The sequence below is a fragment of the Barbus barbus genome, assembly GCF_936440315.1.
Source record: "Barbus barbus genome assembly, chromosome: 42".
Taxonomy (NCBI): Eukaryota; Metazoa; Chordata; class Actinopteri; order Cypriniformes; family Cyprinidae; genus Barbus; species Barbus barbus.
Window position 1 is genome coordinate 143,611 of NC_136720.1, and position 19,627 is coordinate 163,237.

Here is a 19,627-nt window from a genome sequence, read left to right on the forward strand (position 1 = left end):
ATCTGAGAGTAACGCGCTCTTCTCCTGTGTTTCACCTGTATCAGGTGTATCTCTGAGTGACTGCGAGAGTAAGATCTGAGAGTAACGCGCTCTTCTCCTGTGTTTCACCTGTATCAGGTGTATCTCTGAGTGACTGTGAGAGTAAGATCTGAGAGTAATGCGCTCTTCTCCTGTGTATCAGCTGCATTTCTGAGTGACTGCGAGAGTAAGATCTGAGAGTAACGCGCTCTTCTCCTGTGTTTCACCTGTATCAGGTGTATCTCTGAGTGAATGGGAGAGTAATATCTGAGAGTAATGCGCTCTTCTCCTGTATTTCACCTGTATCACCTGTATCAGCTGTATCTCTGAGTGACTGCGAGAGTAAGATCTGAGAGTAATGCGCTCTTCTCCTGTATATAAGCTGTATCTCTGAGAGAGTGCGAACGTAGGATCTGAGAGTAATGCGCTCTTCTCCTGTGTTTCACCTGTATCAGGTGTATCTCTGAGTGACTGCGAGAGTAAGATCTGAGAGTAATGCGCTCTTCTCCTGTGTTTCACCTGTATCAGGTGTATCTCTGAGTGACTGCGAGAGTAAGATCTGAGAGTAACGCGCTCTTCTCCTGTGTTTCAACTTTATCAGCTGTATCTCTGAGTGACTGCGAGAGTAAGATCTGAGAGTAATGCGCTCTTCTCCTGTGTTTCACCTGTATCACCTGTATCAGCTGTATCTCTGAGTGACTGCGAGAGTAAGATCTGAGAGTAATGCGCTCTTCTCCTGTATATAAGCTGTATCTCTGAGAGAGTGCGAACGTAAGATCTGAGAGTAATGCGCTCTTCTCCTGTGTTTCACCTGTATCAGGTGTATCTCTGAGTGACTGCGAGAGTAAGATCTGAGAGTAACGTGCTCTTCTCCTGTGTTTCACCTGTATCAGCTGTATCTCTGAGTGACTGTGAGAGTAAGATCTGAGAGTAATGCGCTCTTCTCCTGTGTTTCACCTGTATCAGGTGTATCTCTGAGTGACTGTGAGAGTAAGATCTGAGAGTAATGCGCTCTTCTCCTGTGTATCAGCTGCATTTCTGAGTGACTGCGAGAGTAAGATCTGAGAGTAATGCGCTCTTCTCCTGTATATAAGCTGTATCTCTGAGTGACTGCGAGAGTAAGATCTGAGAGTAACGTGCTCTTCTCCTGTGTTTCACCTGTATCAGCTGTATCTCTGAGTGACTGTGAGAGTAAGATCTGAGAGTAATGCGCTCTTCTCCTGTGTATCAGCTGCATTTCTGAGTGACTGCGAGAGTAAGATCTGAGAGTAACGCGCTCTTCTCCTGTGTTTCACCTGTATCAGGTGTATCTCTGAGTGACTGGGAGAGTAATATCTGAGAGTAATGCGCTCTTCTCCTGTATTTCACCTGTTTCACCTGTATCAGCTGTATCTCTGAGTGACTGCGAGAGTAAGATCTGAGAGTAATGCGCTCTTCTCCTGTATATAAGCTGTATCTCTGAGAGAGTGCGAACGTAAGATCTGAGAGTAATGCGCTCTTCTCCTGTGTTTCACCTGTATCAGGTGTATCTCTGAGTGACTGCGAGAGTAAGATCTGAGAGTAACGCGCTCTTCTCCTGTGTTTCAACTTTATCTGCTGTATCTCTGAGTGACTGTGAGAGTAAGATCTGAGAGTAATGCGCTCTTCTCCTGTGTTTCACCTGTATCACCTGTATCAGCTGTATCTCTGAGTGACTGCGAGAGTAAGATCTGAGAGTAATGCGCTCTTCTCCTGTGTTTCACCTGTATCACCTGTATCAGCTGTATCTCTGAGTGACTGCGAGAGTAAGATCTGAGAGTAATGCGCTCTTCTCCTGTATATAAGCTGTATCTCTGAGAGAGTGCGAACGTAAGATCTGAGAGTAATGCGCTCTTCTCCTGTGTTTCACCTGTATCAGGTGTATCTCTGAGTGACTGCGAGAGTAAGATCTGAGAGTAACGTGCTCTTCTCCTGTGTTTCACCTGTATCAGCTGTATCTCTGAGTGACTGTGAGAGTAAGATCTGAGAGTAATGCGCTCTTCTCCTGTGTTTCACCTGTATCAGCTGTATCTCTGAGTGACTGCGAGAGTAAGATCTGAGAGTAATGCGCTCTTCTCCTGTGTTTCACCTGTATCACCTGTATCAGCTGTATCTCTGAGTGACTGCGAGAGTAAGATCTGAGAGTAATGCGCTCTTCTCCTGTATATAAGCTGTATCTCTGAGAGAGTGCGAACGTAAGATCTGAGAGTAATGCGCTCTTCTCCTGTGTTTCACCTGTATCAGGTGTATCTCTGAGTGACTGCGAGAGTAAGATCTGAGAGTAATTCGCTCTTCTCCTGTGTTTCAGCTGCATTTCTGAGTGACTGCGAGAGTAAGATCTGAGAGTAATGCACTCTTCTCCTGTATATAAGCTGTATCTCTGAGAGAGTGCGAATGTAAGATCTGAGAGTAATGCGCTCTTCTCCTGTGTTTCACCTGTATCAGGTGTATCTCTGAGTGACTGTGAGAGTAAGATCTGAGAGTAATGCGCTCTTCTCCTGTGTATCAGCTGCATTTCTGAGTGACTGCGAGAGTAAGATCTGAGAGTAATGCGCTCTTCTCCTGTGTTTCACCTGTATCAGGTGTATCTCTGAGTGACTGCGAGAGTAAGATCTGAGAGTAACGTGCTCTTCTCCTGTGTTTCACCTGTATCAGCTGTATCTCTGAGTGACTGCGAGAGTAAGATCTGAGAGTAATGCGCTCTTCTCCTGTGTATCAGCTGCATTTCTGAGTGACTGCGAGAGTAAGATCTGAGAGTAATGCGCTCTTCTCCTGTGTTTCACCTGTATCAGGTGTATCTCTGAGTGACTGCGAGAGTAAGATCTGAGAGTAATGCGCTCTTCTCCTGTGTATCAGCTGTATCTCTGAGTGACTGCGAGAGTAAGATCTGAGAGTAATGCGCTCTTCTCCTGTGTTTCACCTGTATCACCTGTATCAGCTGTATCTCTGAGTGACTGCGAGAGTAAGATCTGAGAGTAATGCGCTCTTCTCCTGTGTTTCACCTGTATCACCTGTATCAGCTGTATCTCTGAGTGACTGCGAGAGTAAGATCTGAGAGTAATGCGCTCTTCTCCTGTATATAAGCTGTATCTCTGAGAGAGTGCGAACGTAAGATCTGAGAGTAATGCGCTCTTCTCCTGTGTTTCACCTGTATCAGGTGTATCTCTGAGTGACTGTGAGAGTAAGATCTGAGAGTAACGTGCTCTTCTCCTGTGTTTCAGCTGCATTTCTGAGTGACTGCGAGAGTAAGATCTGAGAGTAATGCGCTCTTCTCCTGTATATAAGCTGTATCTCTGAGAGAGTGCGAACGTAAGATCTGAGAGTAATGCGCTCTTCTCCTGTGTTTCACCTGTATCAGGTGTATCTCTGAGTGACTGCGAGAGTAAGATCTGAGAGTAACGCGCTCTTCTCCTGTATATAAGCTGTATCTCTGAGAGAGTGCGAACGTAAGATCTGAGAGTAATGCGCTCTTCTCCTGTGTTTCACCTGTATCAGGTGTATCTCTGAGTGACTGCGAGAGTAAGATCTGAGAGTAATGCGCTCTTCTCCTGTGTTTCACCTGTATCAGGTGTATCTCTGAGTGACTGCGAGAGTAAGATCTGAGAGTAACGCGCTCTTCTCCTGTGTTTCAACTTTATCAGCTGTATCTCTGAGTGACTGCGAGAGTAAGATCTGAGAGTAATGCGCTCTTCTCCTGTGTTTCACCTGTATCACCTGTATCAGCTGTATCTCTGAGTGACTGCGAGAGTAAGATCTGAGAGTAATGCGCTCTTCTCCTGTATATAAGCTGTATCTCTGAGAGAGTGCGAACGTAAGATCTGAGAGTAATGCGCTCTTCTCCTGTGTTTCACCTGTATCAGGTGTATCTCTGAGTGACTGCGAGAGTAAGATCTGAGAGTAACGTGCTCTTCTCCTGTGTTTCACCTGTATCAGCTGTATCTCTGAGTGACTGTGAGAGTAAGATCTGAGAGTAATGCGCTCTTCTCCTGTGTTTCACCTGTATCAGGTGTATCTCTGAGTGACTGTGAGAGTAAGATCTGAGAGTAATGCGCTCTTCTCCTGTGTATCAGCTGCATTTCTGAGTGACTGCGAGAGTAAGATCTGAGAGTAATGCGCTCTTCTCCTGTATATAAGCTGTATCTCTGAGTGACTGCGAGAGTAAGATCTGAGAGTAACGTGCTCTTCTCCTGTGTTTCACCTGTATCAGCTGTATCTCTGAGTGACTGTGAGAGTAAGATCTGAGAGTAATGCGCTCTTCTCCTGTGTATCAGCTGCATTTCTGAGTGACTGCGAGAGTAAGATCTGAGAGTAACGCGCTCTTCTCCTGTGTTTCACCTGTATCAGGTGTATCTCTGAGTGACTGGGAGAGTAATATCTGAGAGTAATGCGCTCTTCTCCTGTATTTCACCTGTTTCACCTGTATCAGCTGTATCTCTGAGTGACTGCGAGAGTAAGATCTGAGAGTAATGCGCTCTTCTCCTGTATATAAGCTGTATCTCTGAGAGAGTGCGAACGTAAGATCTGAGAGTAATGCGCTCTTCTCCTGTGTTTCACCTGTATCAGGTGTATCTCTGAGTGACTGCGAGAGTAAGATCTGAGAGTAACGCGCTCTTCTCCTGTGTTTCAACTTTATCTGCTGTATCTCTGAGTGACTGTGAGAGTAAGATCTGAGAGTAATGCGCTCTTCTCCTGTGTTTCACCTGTATCACCTGTATCAGCTGTATCTCTGAGTGACTGCGAGAGTAAGATCTGAGAGTAATGCGCTCTTCTCCTGTGTTTCACCTGTATCACCTGTATCAGCTGTATCTCTGAGTGACTGCGAGAGTAAGATCTGAGAGTAATGCGCTCTTCTCCTGTATATAAGCTGTATCTCTGAGAGAGTGCGAACGTAAGATCTGAGAGTAATGCGCTCTTCTCCTGTGTTTCACCTGTATCAGGTGTATCTCTGAGTGACTGCGAGAGTAAGATCTGAGAGTAACGTGCTCTTCTCCTGTGTTTCACCTGTATCAGCTGTATCTCTGAGTGACTGTGAGAGTAAGATCTGAGAGTAATGCGCTCTTCTCCTGTGTTTCACCTGTATCAGCTGTATCTCTGAGTGACTGCGAGAGTAAGATCTGAGAGTAATGCGCTCTTCTCCTGTGTTTCACCTGTATCACCTGTATCAGCTGTATCTCTGAGTGACTGCGAGAGTAAGATCTGAGAGTAATGCGCTCTTCTCCTGTATATAAGCTGTATCTCTGAGAGAGTGCGAACGTAAGATCTGAGAGTAATGCGCTCTTCTCCTGTGTTTCACCTGTATCAGGTGTATCTCTGAGTGACTGCGAGAGTAAGATCTGAGAGTAATTCGCTCTTCTCCTGTGTTTCAGCTGCATTTCTGAGTGACTGCGAGAGTAAGATCTGAGAGTAATGCACTCTTCTCCTGTATATAAGCTGTATCTCTGAGAGAGTGCGAATGTAAGATCTGAGAGTAATGCGCTCTTCTCCTGTGTTTCACCTGTATCAGGTGTATCTCTGAGTGACTGTGAGAGTAAGATCTGAGAGTAATGCGCTCTTCTCCTGTGTATCAGCTGCATTTCTGAGTGACTGCGAGAGTAAGATCTGAGAGTAATGCGCTCTTCTCCTGTGTTTCACCTGTATCAGGTGTATCTCTGAGTGACTGCGAGAGTAAGATCTGAGAGTAACGTGCTCTTCTCCTGTGTTTCACCTGTATCAGCTGTATCTCTGAGTGACTGCGAGAGTAAGATCTGAGAGTAATGCGCTCTTCTCCTGTGTATCAGCTGCATTTCTGAGTGACTGCGAGAGTAAGATCTGAGAGTAATGCGCTCTTCTCCTGTGTTTCACCTGTATCAGGTGTATCTCTGAGTGACTGCGAGAGTAAGATCTGAGAGTAATGCGCTCTTCTCCTGTGTATCAGCTGTATCTCTGAGTGACTGCGAGAGTAAGATCTGAGAGTAATGCGCTCTTCTCCTGTGTTTCACCTGTATCACCTGTATCAGCTGTATCTCTGAGTGACTGCGAGAGTAAGATCTGAGAGTAATGCGCTCTTCTCCTGTGTTTCACCTGTATCACCTGTATCAGCTGTATCTCTGAGTGACTGCGAGAGTAAGATCTGAGAGTAATGCGCTCTTCTCCTGTATATAAGCTGTATCTCTGAGAACGTAAGATCTGAGAGTAATGCGCTCTTCTCCTGTGTTTCACCTGTATCAGGTGTATCTCTGAGTGACTGTGAGAGTAAGATCTGAGAGTAACGTGCTCTTCTCCTGTGTTTCAGCTGCATTTCTGAGTGACTGCGAGAGTAAGATCTGAGAGTAATGCGCTCTTCTCCTGTATATAAGCTGTATCTCTGAGAGAGTGCGAACGTAAGATCTGAGAGTAATGCGCTCTTCTCCTGTGTTTCACCTGTATCAGGTGTATCTCTGAGTGACTGCGAGAGTAAGATCTGAGAGTAACGCGCTCTTCTCCTGTTTCAACTTTATCTGCTGTATCTCTGAGTGACTGTGAGAGTAAGATCTGAGAGTAATGCGCTCTTCTCCTGTGTTTCAGCTGCATTTCTGAGTGACTGCGAGAGTAAGATCTGAGAGTAATGCGCTCTTCTCCTGTATATAAGCTGTATCTCTGAGAGAGTGCGAACGTAAGATCTGAGAGTAATGCGCTCTTCTCCTGTGTTTCACCTGTATCAGGTGTATCTCTGAGTGACTGCGAGAGTAAGATCTGAGAGTAATGCGCTCTTCTCCTGTGTTTCACCTGTATCAGGTGTATCTCTGAGTGACTGCGAGAGTAAGATCTGAGAGTAACGCGCTCTTCTCCTGTGTTTCAACTTTATCAGCTGTATCTCTGAGTGACTGCGAGAGTAAGATCTGAGAGTAATGCGCTCTTCTCCTGTGTTTCACCTGTATCACCTGTATCAGCTGTATCTCTGAGTGACTGCGAGAGTAAGATCTGAGAGTAATGCGCTCTTCTCCTGTATATAAGCTGTATCTCTGAGAGAGTGCGAACGTAAGATCTGAGAGTAATGCGCTCTTCTCCTGTGTTTCACCTGTATCAGGTGTATCTCTGAGTGACTGCGAGAGTAAGATCTGAGAGTAACGTGCTCTTCTCCTGTGTTTCACCTGTATCAGCTGTATCTCTGAGTGACTGTGAGAGTAAGATCTGAGAGTAATGCGCTCTTCTCCTGTGTTTCACCTGTATCAGGTGTATCTCTGAGTGACTGTGAGAGTAAGATCTGAGAGTAATGCGCTCTTCTCCTGTGTATCAGCTGCATTTCTGAGTGACTGCGAGAGTAAGATCTGAGAGTAATGCGCTCTTCTCCTGTATATAAGCTGTATCTCTGAGTGACTGCGAGAGTAAGATCTGAGAGTAACGTGCTCTTCTCCTGTGTTTCACCTGTATCAGCTGTATCTCTGAGTGACTGTGAGAGTAAGATCTGAGAGTAATGCGCTCTTCTCCTGTGTATCAGCTGCATTTCTGAGTGACTGCGAGAGTAAGATCTGAGAGTAACGCGCTCTTCTCCTGTGTTTCACCTGTATCAGGTGTATCTCTGAGTGACTGGGAGAGTAATATCTGAGAGTAATGCGCTCTTCTCCTGTATTTCACCTGTTTCACCTGTATCAGCTGTATCTCTGAGTGACTGCGAGAGTAAGATCTGAGAGTAATGCGCTCTTCTCCTGTATATAAGCTGTATCTCTGAGAGAGTGCGAACGTAAGATCTGAGAGTAATGCGCTCTTCTCCTGTGTTTCACCTGTATCAGGTGTATCTCTGAGTGACTGCGAGAGTAAGATCTGAGAGTAACGCGCTCTTCTCCTGTGTTTCAACTTTATCTGCTGTATCTCTGAGTGACTGTGAGAGTAAGATCTGAGAGTAATGCGCTCTTCTCCTGTGTTTCACCTGTATCACCTGTATCAGCTGTATCTCTGAGTGACTGCGAGAGTAAGATCTGAGAGTAATGCGCTCTTCTCCTGTGTTTCACCTGTATCACCTGTATCAGCTGTATCTCTGAGTGACTGCGAGAGTAAGATCTGAGAGTAATGCGCTCTTCTCCTGTATATAAGCTGTATCTCTGAGAGAGTGCGAACGTAAGATCTGAGAGTAATGCGCTCTTCTCCTGTGTTTCACCTGTATCAGGTGTATCTCTGAGTGACTGCGAGAGTAAGATCTGAGAGTAACGTGCTCTTCTCCTGTGTTTCACCTGTATCAGCTGTATCTCTGAGTGACTGTGAGAGTAAGATCTGAGAGTAATGCGCTCTTCTCCTGTGTTTCACCTGTATCAGCTGTATCTCTGAGTGACTGCGAGAGTAAGATCTGAGAGTAATGCGCTCTTCTCCTGTGTTTCACCTGTATCACCTGTATCAGCTGTATCTCTGAGTGACTACGAGAGTAAGATCTGAGAGTAATGCGCTCTTCTCCTGTATATAAGCTGTATCTCTGAGAGAGTGCGAACGTAAGATCTGAGAGTAATGCGCTCTTCTCCTGTGTTTCACCTGTATCAGGTGTATCTCTGAGTGACTGCGAGAGTAAGATCTGAGAGTAATTCGCTCTTCTCCTGTGTTTCAGCTGCATTTCTGAGTGACTGCGAGAGTAAGATCTGAGAGTAATGCACTCTTCTCCTGTATATAAGCTGTATCTCTGAGAGAGTGCGAATGTAAGATCTGAGAGTAATGCGCTCTTCTCCTGTGTTTCACCTGTATCAGGTGTATCTCTGAGTGACTGTGAGAGTAAGATCTGAGAGTAATGCGCTCTTCTCCTGTGTATCAGCTGCATTTCTGAGTGACTGCGAGAGTAAGATCTGAGAGTAATGCGCTCTTCTCCTGTGTTTCACCTGTATCAGGTGTATCTCTGAGTGACTGCGAGAGTAAGATCTGAGAGTAACGTGCTCTTCTCCTGTGTTTCACCTGTATCAGCTGTATCTCTGAGTGACTGCGAGAGTAAGATCTGAGAGTAATGCGCTCTTCTCCTGTGTATCAGCTGCATTTCTGAGTGACTGCGAGAGTAAGATCTGAGAGTAATGCGCTCTTCTCCTGTGTTTCACCTGTATCAGGTGTATCTCTGAGTGACTGCGAGAGTAAGATCTGAGAGTAATGCGCTCTTCTCCTGTGTATCAGCTGTATCTCTGAGTGACTGCGAGAGTAAGATCTGAGAGTAATGCGCTCTTCTCCTGTGTTTCACCTGTATCACCTGTATCAGCTGTATCTCTGAGTGACTGCGAGAGTAAGATCTGAGAGTAATGCGCTCTTCTCCTGTGTTTCACCTGTATCACCTGTATCAGCTGTATCTCTGAGTGACTGCGAGAGTAAGATCTGAGAGTAATGCGCTCTTCTCCTGTATATAAGCTGTATCTCTGAGTGACTGCGAGAGTAAGATCTGAGAGTAATGCGCTCTTCTCCTGTGTTTCACCTGTATCACCTGTATCAGCTGTATCTCTGAGAGAGTGCGAACGTAAGATCTGAGAGTAATGCGCTCTTCTCCTGTGTTTCACCTGTATCAGGTGTATCTCTGAGTGACTGTGAGAGTAAGATCTGAGAGTAACGTGCTCTTCTCCTGTGTTTCAGCTGCATTTCTGAGTGACTGCGAGAGTAAGATCTGAGAGTAATGCGCTCTTCTCCTGTATATAAGCTGTATCTCTGAGAGAGTGCGAACGTAAGATCTGAGAGTAATGCGCTCTTCTCCTGTGTTTCACCTGTATCAGGTGTATCTCTGAGTGACTGCGAGAGTAAGATCTGAGAGTAACGCGCTCTTCTCCTGTTTCAACTTTATCTGCTGTATCTCTGAGTGACTGTGAGAGTAAGATCTGAGAGTAATGCGCTCTTCTCCTGTGTTTCAGCTGCATTTCTGAGTGACTGCGAGAGTAAGATCTGAGAGTAATGCGCTCTTCTCCTGTATATAAGCTGTATCTCTGAGAGAGTGCGAACGTAAGATCTGAGAGTAATGCGCTCTTCTCCTGTGTTTCACCTGTATCAGGTGTATCTCTGAGTGACTGCGAGAGTAAGATCTGAGAGTAACGTGCTCTTCTCCTGTGTTTCACCTGTATCAGGTGTATCTCTGAGTGACTGTGAGAGTAAGATCTGAGAGTAATGCGCTCTTCTCCTGTGTATCAGCTGCATTTCTGAGTGACTGCGAGAGTAAGATCTGAGAGTAATGCGCTCTTCTCCTGTGTTTCACCTGTATCACCTGTATCAGCTGTATCTCTGAGTGACTGCGAGAGTAAGATCTGAGAGTAATGCGCTCTTCTCCTGTGTTTCACCTGTATCACCTGTATCAGCTGTATCTCTGAGTGACTGCGAGAGTAAGATCTGAGAGTAATGCACTCTTCTCCTGTGTTTCACCTGTATCACCTGTATCAGCTGTACCTCTGAGTGACTGCGAGAGTAAGATCTGAGAGTAATGCGCTCTTCTCCTGTATATAAGCTGTATCTCTGAGAGAGTGCGAACGTAAGATCTGAGAGTAATGCGCTCTTCTCCTGTGTTTCACCTGTATCAGCTGTATCTCCGAATGACTGCGAGCGTAAGATCTGAGAGTAACGTGCTCTTCTCCTGTGTTTCACCTGTATCAGCTGTATCTCTGAGTGACTGTGAGAGTAAGATCTGAGAGTAATGCGCTCTTCTCCTGTGTTTCACCTGTATCAGCTGTATCTCTGAGTGACTGTGAGAGTAAGATCTGAGAGTAATGCGCTCTTCTCCTGTGTATCAGCTGCATTTCTGAGTGACTGCGAGAGTAAGATCTGAGAGTAATGCGCTCTTCTCCTGTATATAAGCTGTATCTCTGAGAGAGTGCGAATGTAAGATCTGAGAGTAATGCGCTCTTCTCCTGTGTTTCACCTGTATCAGGTGTATCTCTGAGTGACTGTGAGAGTAAGATCTGAGAGTAATGCGCTCTTCTCCTGTGTATCAGCTGCATTTCTGAGTGACTGCGAGAGTAAGATCTGAGAGTAATGCGCTCTTCTCCTGTGTTTCACCTGTATCAGGTGTATCTCTGAGTGACTGCGAGAGTAAGATCTGAGAGTAACGTGCTCTTCTCCTGTGTTTCACCTGTATCAGCTGTATCTCTGAGTGACTGTGAGAGTAAGATCTGAGAGTAATGCGCTCTTCTCCTGTGTATCAGCTGCATTTCTGAGTGACTGCGAGAGTAAGATCTGAGAGTAACGCGCTCTTCTCCTGTGTTTCACCTGTATCAGGTGTATCTCTGAGTGACTGCGAGAGTAAGATCTGAGAGTAACGCGCTCTTCTCCTGTGTTTCACCTGTATCAGGTGTATCTCTGAGTGACTGTGAGAGTAAGATCTGAGAGTAATGCGCTCTTCTCCTGTGTATCAGCTGCATTTCTGAGTGACTGCGAGAGTAAGATCTGAGAGTAATGCGCTCTTCTCCTGTGTTTCACCTGTATCACCTGTATCAGCTGTATCTCTGAGTGACTGCGAGAGTAAGATCTGAGAGTAATGCGCTCTTCTCCTGTGTTTCACCTGTATCACCTGTATCAGCTGTATCTCTGAGTGACTGCGAGAGTAAGATCTGAGAGTAATGCGCTCTTCTCCTGTATATAAGCTGTATCTCTGAGAGAGTGCGAACGTAAGATCTGAGAGTAATGCGCTCTTCTCCTGTGTTTCACCTGTATCAGCTGTATCTCCGAATGACTGCGAGCGTAAGATCTGAGAGTAACGTGCTCTTCTCCTGTGTTTCACCTGTATCAGCTGTATCTCTGAGTGACTGTGAGAGTAAGATCTGAGAGTAATGCGCTCTTCTCCTGTGTTTCACCTGTATCAGCTGTATCTCTGAGTGACTGTGAGAGTAAGATCTGAGAGTAATGCGCTCTTCTCCTGTGTATCAGCTGCATTTCTGAGTGACTGCGAGAGTAAGATCTGAGAGTAATGCGCTCTTCTCCTGTATATAAGCTGTATCTCTGAGAGAGTGCGAATGTAAGATCTGAGAGTAATGCGCTCTTCTCCTGTGTTTCACCTGTATCAGGTGTATCTCTGAGTGACTGTGAGAGTAAGATCTGAGAGTAATGCGCTCTTCTCCTGTGTATCAGCTGCATTTCTGAGTGACTGCGAGAGTAAGATCTGAGAGTAATGCGCTCTTCTCCTGTGTTTCACCTGTATCAGGTGTATCTCTGAGTGACTGCGAGAGTAAGATCTGAGAGTAACGTGCTCTTCTCCTGTGTTTCACCTGTATCAGCTGTATCTCTGAGTGACAGTGAGAGTAAGATCTGAGAGTAATGCGCTCTTCTCCTGTGTATCAGCTGCATTTCTGAGTGACTGCGAGAGTAAGATCTGAGAGTAACGCGCTCTTCTCCTGTGTTTCACCTGTATCAGGTGTATCTCTGAGTGACTGCGAGAGTAAGATCTGAGAGTAACGCGCTCTTCTCCTGTGTTTCACCTGTATCAGGTGTATCTCTGAGTGACTGTGAGAGTAAGATCTGAGAGTAATGCGCTCTTCTCCTGTGTATCAGCTGCATTTCTGAGTGACTGCGAGAGTAAGATCTGAGAGTAACGCGCTCTTCTCCTGTGTTTCACCTGTATCAGGTGTATCTCTGAGTGACTGGGAGAGTAATATCTGAGAGTAATGCGCTCTTCTCCTGTATTTCACCTGTATCACCTGTATCAGCTGTATCTCTGAGTGACTGCGAGAGTAAGATCTGAGAGTAATGCGCTCTTCTCCTGTATATAAGCTGTATCTCTGAGAGAGTGCGAACGTAAGATCTGAGAGTAATGCGCTCTTCTCCTGTGTTTCACCTGTATCAGGTGTATCTCTGAGTGACTGCGAGAGTAAGATCTGAGAGTAATGCGCTCTTCTCCTGTGTTTCACCTGTATCAGCTGTATCTCTGAGTGACTGCGAGAGTAAGATCTGAGAGTAATGCGCTCTTCTCCTGTGTTTCACCTGTATCAGGTGTATCTCTGAGTGACCTTGAGAGTAAGATCTGAGAGTAACGCGCTCTTCTCCTGTGTTTCAACTTTATCAGCTGTATCTCTGAGTGACTGCGAGAGTAAGATCTGAGAGTAATGCGCTCTTCTCCTGTGTTTCACCTGTATCACCTGTATCAGCTGTATCTCTGAGTGACTGCGAGAGTAAGATCTGAGAGTAATGCGCTCTTCTCCTGTATATAAGCTGTATCTCTGAGTGACTGCGAGAGTAAGATCTGAGAGTAATGCGCTCTTCTCCTGTGTATCAGCTGCATTTCTGAGTGACTGCGAGAGTAAGATCTGAGAGTAATGCGCTCTTCTCCTGTGTTTCACCTGTATCACCTGTATCAGCTGTATCTCTGAGTGACTGCGAGAGTAAGATCTGAGAGTAATGCGCTCTTCTCCTGTGTTTCACCTGTATCACCTGTATCAGCTGTATCTCTGAGTGACTGCGAGAGTAAGATCTGAGAGTAATGCGCTCTTCTCCTGTATATAAGCTGTATCTCTGAGAGAGTGCGAACGTAAGATCTGAGAGTAATGCGCTCTTCTCCTGTGTTTCACCTGTATCAGCTGTATCTCCGAATGACTGCGAGCGTAAGATCTGAGAGTAACGTGCTCTTCTCCTGTGTTTCACCTGTATCAGCTGTATCTCTGAGTGACTGTGAGAGTAAGATCTGAGAGTAATGCGCTCTTCTCCTGTGTTTCACCTGTATCAGCTGTATCTCTGAGTGACTGTGAGAGTAAGATCTGAGAGTAATGCGCTCTTCTCCTGTGTATCAGCTGCATTTCTGAGTGACTGCGAGAGTAAGATCTGAGAGTAATGCGCTCTTCTCCTGTATATAAGCTGTATCTCTGAGAGAGTGCGAATGTAAGATCTGAGAGTAATGCGCTCTTCTCCTGTGTTTCACCTGTATCAGGTGTATCTCTGAGTGACTGTGAGAGTAAGATCTGAGAGTAATGCGCTCTTCTCCTGTGTATCAGCTGCATTTCTGAGTGACTGCGAGAGTAAGATCTGAGAGTAATGCGCTCTTCTCCTGTGTTTCACCTGTATCAGGTGTATCTCTGAGTGACTGCGAGAGTAAGATCTGAGAGTAACGTGCTCTTCTCCTGTGTTTCACCTGTATCAGCTGTATCTCTGAGTGACAGTGAGAGTAAGATCTGAGAGTAATGCGCTCTTCTCCTGTGTATCAGCTGCATTTCTGAGTGACTGCGAGAGTAAGATCTGAGAGTAACGCGCTCTTCTCCTGTGTTTCACCTGTATCAGGTGTATCTCTGAGTGACTGCGAGAGTAAGATCTGAGAGTAACGCGCTCTTCTCCTGTGTTTCACCTGTATCAGGTGTATCTCTGAGTGACTGTGAGAGTAAGATCTGAGAGTAATGCGCTCTTCTCCTGTGTATCAGCTGCATTTCTGAGTGACTGCGAGAGTAAGATCTGAGAGTAACGCGCTCTTCTCCTGTGTTTCACCTGTATCAGGTGTATCTCTGAGTGACTGGGAGAGTAATATCTGAGAGTAATGCGCTCTTCTCCTGTATTTCACCTGTATCACCTGTATCAGCTGTATCTCTGAGTGACTGCGAGAGTAAGATCTGAGAGTAATGCGCTCTTCTCCTGTATATAAGCTGTATCTCTGAGAGAGTGCGAACGTAAGATCTGAGAGTAATGCGCTCTTCTCCTGTGTTTCACCTGTATCAGGTGTATCTCTGAGTGACTGCGAGAGTAAGATCTGAGAGTAATGCGCTCTTCTCCTGTGTTTCACCTGTATCAGCTGTATCTCTGAGTGACTGCGAGAGTAAGATCTGAGAGTAATGCGCTCTTCTCCTGTGTTTCACCTGTATCAGGTGTATCTCTGAGTGACCTTGAGAGTAAGATCTGAGAGTAACGCGCTCTTCTCCTGTGTTTCAACTTTATCAGCTGTATCTCTGAGTGACTGCGAGAGTAAGATCTGAGAGTAATGCGCTCTTCTCCTGTGTTTCACCTGTATCACCTGTATCAGCTGTATCTCTGAGTGACTGCGAGAGTAAGATCTGAGAGTAATGCGCTCTTCTCCTGTATATAAGCTGTATCTCTGAGTGACTGCGAGAGTAAGATCTGAGAGTAATGCGCTCTTCTCCTGTATCAGCTGTATCTCTGAGAGAGTGCGAACGTAAGATCTGAGAGTAATGCGCTCTTCTCCTGTGTTTCACCTGTATCAGGTGTATCTCTGAGTGACTGCGAGAGTAAGATCTGAGAGTAACGCGCTCTTCTCCTGTGTTTCACCTGTATCAGCTGTATCTCTGAGTGACTGTGAGAGTAAGATCTGAGAGTAATGTGCTCTTCTCCTGTGTTTCACCTGTATCAGCTGTATCTCTGAGTGACTGCGAGAGTAAGATCTGAGAGTAATGCGCTCTTCTCCTGTGTTTCACCTGTATCACCTGTATCAGCTGTATCTCTGAGTGACTGCGAGAGTAAGATCTGAGAGTAATGCGCTCTTCTCCTGTATATAAGCTGTATCTCTGAGAGAGTGCGAACGTAAGATCTGAGAGTAATGCGCTCTTCTCCTGTGTTTCACCTGTATCAGGTGTATCTCTGAGTGACTGCGAGAGTAAGATCTGAGAGTAACGCGCTCTTCTCCTGTGTTTCACCTGTATCAGCTGTATCTCCGACTGACTGCGAGCGTAAGATCTGAGGGTAACGCGCTCTTCTCCTGTGTTTCACCTGTATCAGCTGTATCTCCGAGTGACTGCGAGCGTAAGATCTGAGAGTAACGTGCTCTTCTCCTGTGTTTCACCTGTATCAGCTGTATCTCCGAGTGACTGTGAGCGTAAGATCTGAGGGCAATGCGCTCTTCTCCTGTGTTTCACCTGTATCAGCTGTATCTCTGACTGACTGTGAGCGTAAGATCTGAGGGTAACGCGCTCTTCTCCTGTGTTTCACCTGTATCAGCTGTATCTCTGAGTGACTGCGAGCGTAAGATCTGAGAGTAATGCGCTCTTCTCCTGTGTTTCACCTGTATCAGCTGTATCTCTGACTGACTGTGAGCGTAAGATCTGGGGGTAACGCGCTCTTCTCCTGTGTTTCACCTGTATCAGCTGTATCTCTGACTGACTGTGAGCGTAAGATCTGAGAGTAACGCGCTCTTCTCCTGTGTTTCACCTGTATCAGCTGTATCTCCGACTGACTGCGAGCGTAAGATCTGAGAGTAACGCGCTCTTCTCCTGTGTTTCACCTGTATCAGCTGTATCTCCGACTGACTGCGAGCGTACGATCTGAGAGTAACGCGCTCTTCTCCTGTGTTTCACCTGTATCAGCTGTATCTCTGAGTGACTGCGAGCGTAAGATCTGAGAGTAACGCGCTCTTCTCCTGTGTTTCACCTGTATCAGCTGTATCTCTGAGTGACTGTGAGAGTAAGATCTGAGAGTAACGTGCTCTTCTCCTGTGTTTCACCTGTATCAGCTGTATCTCTGACTGACTGCGAGCGTAAGATCTGAGAGTAACGCGCTCTTCTCCTGTGTTTCACCTGTATCAGCTGTATCTCTGACTGACTGCGAGCGTAAGATCTGAGAGTAACGCGCTCTTCTCCTGTGTTTCACCTGTATCAGCTGTATCTCCGAGTGACTGTGAGAGTAAGATCTGAGAGTAACGTGCTCTTCTCCTGTGTTTCACCTGTATCAGCTGTATCTCTGACTGACTGCGAGCGTAAGATCTGAGAGTAACGCGCTCTTCTCCTGTGTTTCACCTGTATCAGCTGTATCTCTGACTGACTGCGAGCGTAAGATCTGAGAGTAACGCGCTCTTCTCCTGTGTTTCACCTGTATCAGCTGTATCTCCAAATGACTGGGAGCGTAAGATCTGAGGGTAACGCGCTCTTCTCCTGTGTTTCACCTGTATCAGCTGTATCTCCAAATGACTGTGAGCGTAAGATCTGAGAGTAACGCGCTCTTCTCCTGTGTTTCACCTGTATCAGCTGTATCTCCGAGTGACTGCGAGCGTAAGATCTGAGAGTAACGTGCTCTTCTCCTGTGTTTCACCTGTATCAGCTGTATCTCTGACTGACTGCGAGCGTAAGATCTGAGAGTAACGCGCTCTTCTCCTGTGTTTCACCTGTATCAGCTGTATCTCTGACTGACTGCGAGCGTAAGATCTGAGAGTAACGCGCTCTTCTCCTGTGTTTCACCTGTATCAGCTGTATCTCCAAATGACTGGGAGCGTAAGATCTGAGGGTAACGCGCTCTTCTCCTGTGTTTCACCTGTATCAGCTGTATCTCCAAATGACTGTGAGCGTAAGATCTGAGAGTAACGCGCTCTTCTCCTGTGTTTCACCTGTATCAGCTGTATCTCCGAGTGACTGCGAGCGTAAGATCTGAGAGTAACGCGCTCTTCTCCTGTGTTTCACCTGTATCAGCTGTATCTCTGACTGACTGCGAGCGTAAGATCTGAGAGTAACGCGCTCTTCTCCTGTGTTTCACCTGTATCAGCTGTATCTCCAAATGACTGGGAGCGTAAGATCTGAGGGTAACGCGCTCTTCTCCTGTGTTTCACCTGTATCAGCTGTATCTCCAAATGACTGTGAGCGTAAGATCTGAGGGTAACGCGCTCTTCTCCTGTGTTTCACCTGTATCAGCTGTATCTCCAAATGACTGTGAGCGTAAGATCTGAGAGTAACGCGCTCTTCTCCTGTGTTTCACCTGTATCAGCTGTATCTCTGAGTGACTGTGAGCATAAGATCTGAAAGTAACGCGCTCTTCTCCTGTGTTTCACCTGTATCAGCTGTATCTCCAAATGACTGTGAGCGTAAGATCTGAGGGTAACGCGCTCTTCTCCTGTGTTTCACCTGTATCAGCTGTATCTCCAAATGACTGCGAGCGTAAGATCTGAGAGTAATGCGCTCTTCTCCTGTGTTTCACCTGTATCAGCTGTATCTCTGACTGACTGTGAGCGTAAGATCTGGGGGTAACGCGCTCTTCTCCTGTGTTTCACCTGTATCAGCTGTATCTCTGACTGACTGTGAGCGTAAGATCTGAGAGTTACGCGCTCTTCTCCTGTGTTTCACCTGTATCAGCTGTATCTCCGAGTGACTGTGAGCGTAAGATCTGAGGGTAACGCGCTCTTCTCCTGTGTTTCACCTGTATCAGCTGTATCTCTGACTGACTGTGAGCGTAAGATCTGAGAGTTACGCGCTCTTCTCCTGTGTTTCACCTGTATCAGCTGTATCTCCGAGTGACTGCGAGCGTAAGATCTGAGAGTAACGCGCTCCTCTCCTGTGTTTCACCTGTATCAGCTGTATCTCTGACTGACTGTGAGCGTAAGATCTGAGAGTTACGCGCTCTTCTCCTGTGTTTCACCTGTATCAGCTGTATCTCTGAGTGACTGCGAGCGTAAGATCTGAGAGTAACGTGCTCTTCTCCTGTGTTTCACCTGTATCAGCTGTATCTCTGACTGACTGTGAGCGTAAGATCTGAGAGTAACGCGCTCCTCTCCTGTGTTTCACCTGTATCAGCTGTATCTCTGAGTGACTGTGAGCGTAAGATCTGAGGGTAACGCGCTCTTCTCCTGTGTTTCACCTGTATCAGCTGTATCTCTGACTGACTGTGAGCGTAAGATCTGAGGGTAACGCGCTCTTCTCCTGTGTTTCACCTGTATCAGCTGTATCTCCAAATGACTGGGAGCGTAAGATCTGAGGGTAACGCGCTCTTCTCCTGTGTTTCACCTGTATCAGCTGTATCTCCAAATGACTGTGAGCGTAAGATCTGAGGGTAACGCGCTCTTCTCCTGTGTTTCACCTGTATCAGCTGTATCTCTGACTGACTGCGAGCGTAAGATCTGAGAGTAACGCGCTCTTCTCCTGTGTTTCACCTGTATCAGCTGTATCTCCAAATGACTGGGAGCGTAAGATCTGAGGGTAACGCGCTCTTCTCCTGTGTTTCACCTGTATCAGCTGTATCTCCAAATGACTGTGAGCGTAAGATCTGAGAGTAACGCGCTCTTCTCCTGTGTTTCACCTGTATCAGCTGTATCTCCAAATGACTGGGAGCGTAAGATCTGAGAGTAACGCGCTCTTCTCCTGTGTTTCACCTGTATCAGCTGTATCTCTGAGTGACTGTGAGCATAAGATCTGAAAGTAACGCGCTCTTCTCCTGTGTTTCACCTGTATCAGCTGTATCTCTGACTGACTGTGAGCGTAAGATCTGAGAGTAACGCGCTCCTCTCCTGTGTTTCACCTGTATCAGCTGTATCTCTGACTGACTGCGAGCGTAAGATCTGAGAGTAACGCGCTCTTCTCCTGTGTTTCACCTGTATCAGCTGTATCTCCGAGTGACTGCGAGCGTAAGATCTGAGGGTAACGCGCTCTTCTCCTGTGTTTCACCTGTATCAGCTGTATCTCTGAGTGACTGCGAGCGTAAGATCTGAGAGTAACGCGCTCTTCTCCTGTGTTTCACCTGTGTTCAAAAATAAAATAATAATGAATGAAACGTTTAAGTACGGTATTTAATGTGCATAAGAAATCAAAAATGCAAAAATGAAGTGAACTTTTTAAATTGAAATAAAATTGTAAGGCGTTAAAAGTTCTGTTTTTTCTTTAAAAATGTAATCAAATATAAGTAGTTTAACTGAATTTGAACAAAACATAAATACCCCAAAATAATAGTTGAGTAATCAAGTGTTTTACAGACTTTACACAGTTCCGGGTTTTCAGGTCTAACATGTGTTTGTTGTTTTTGT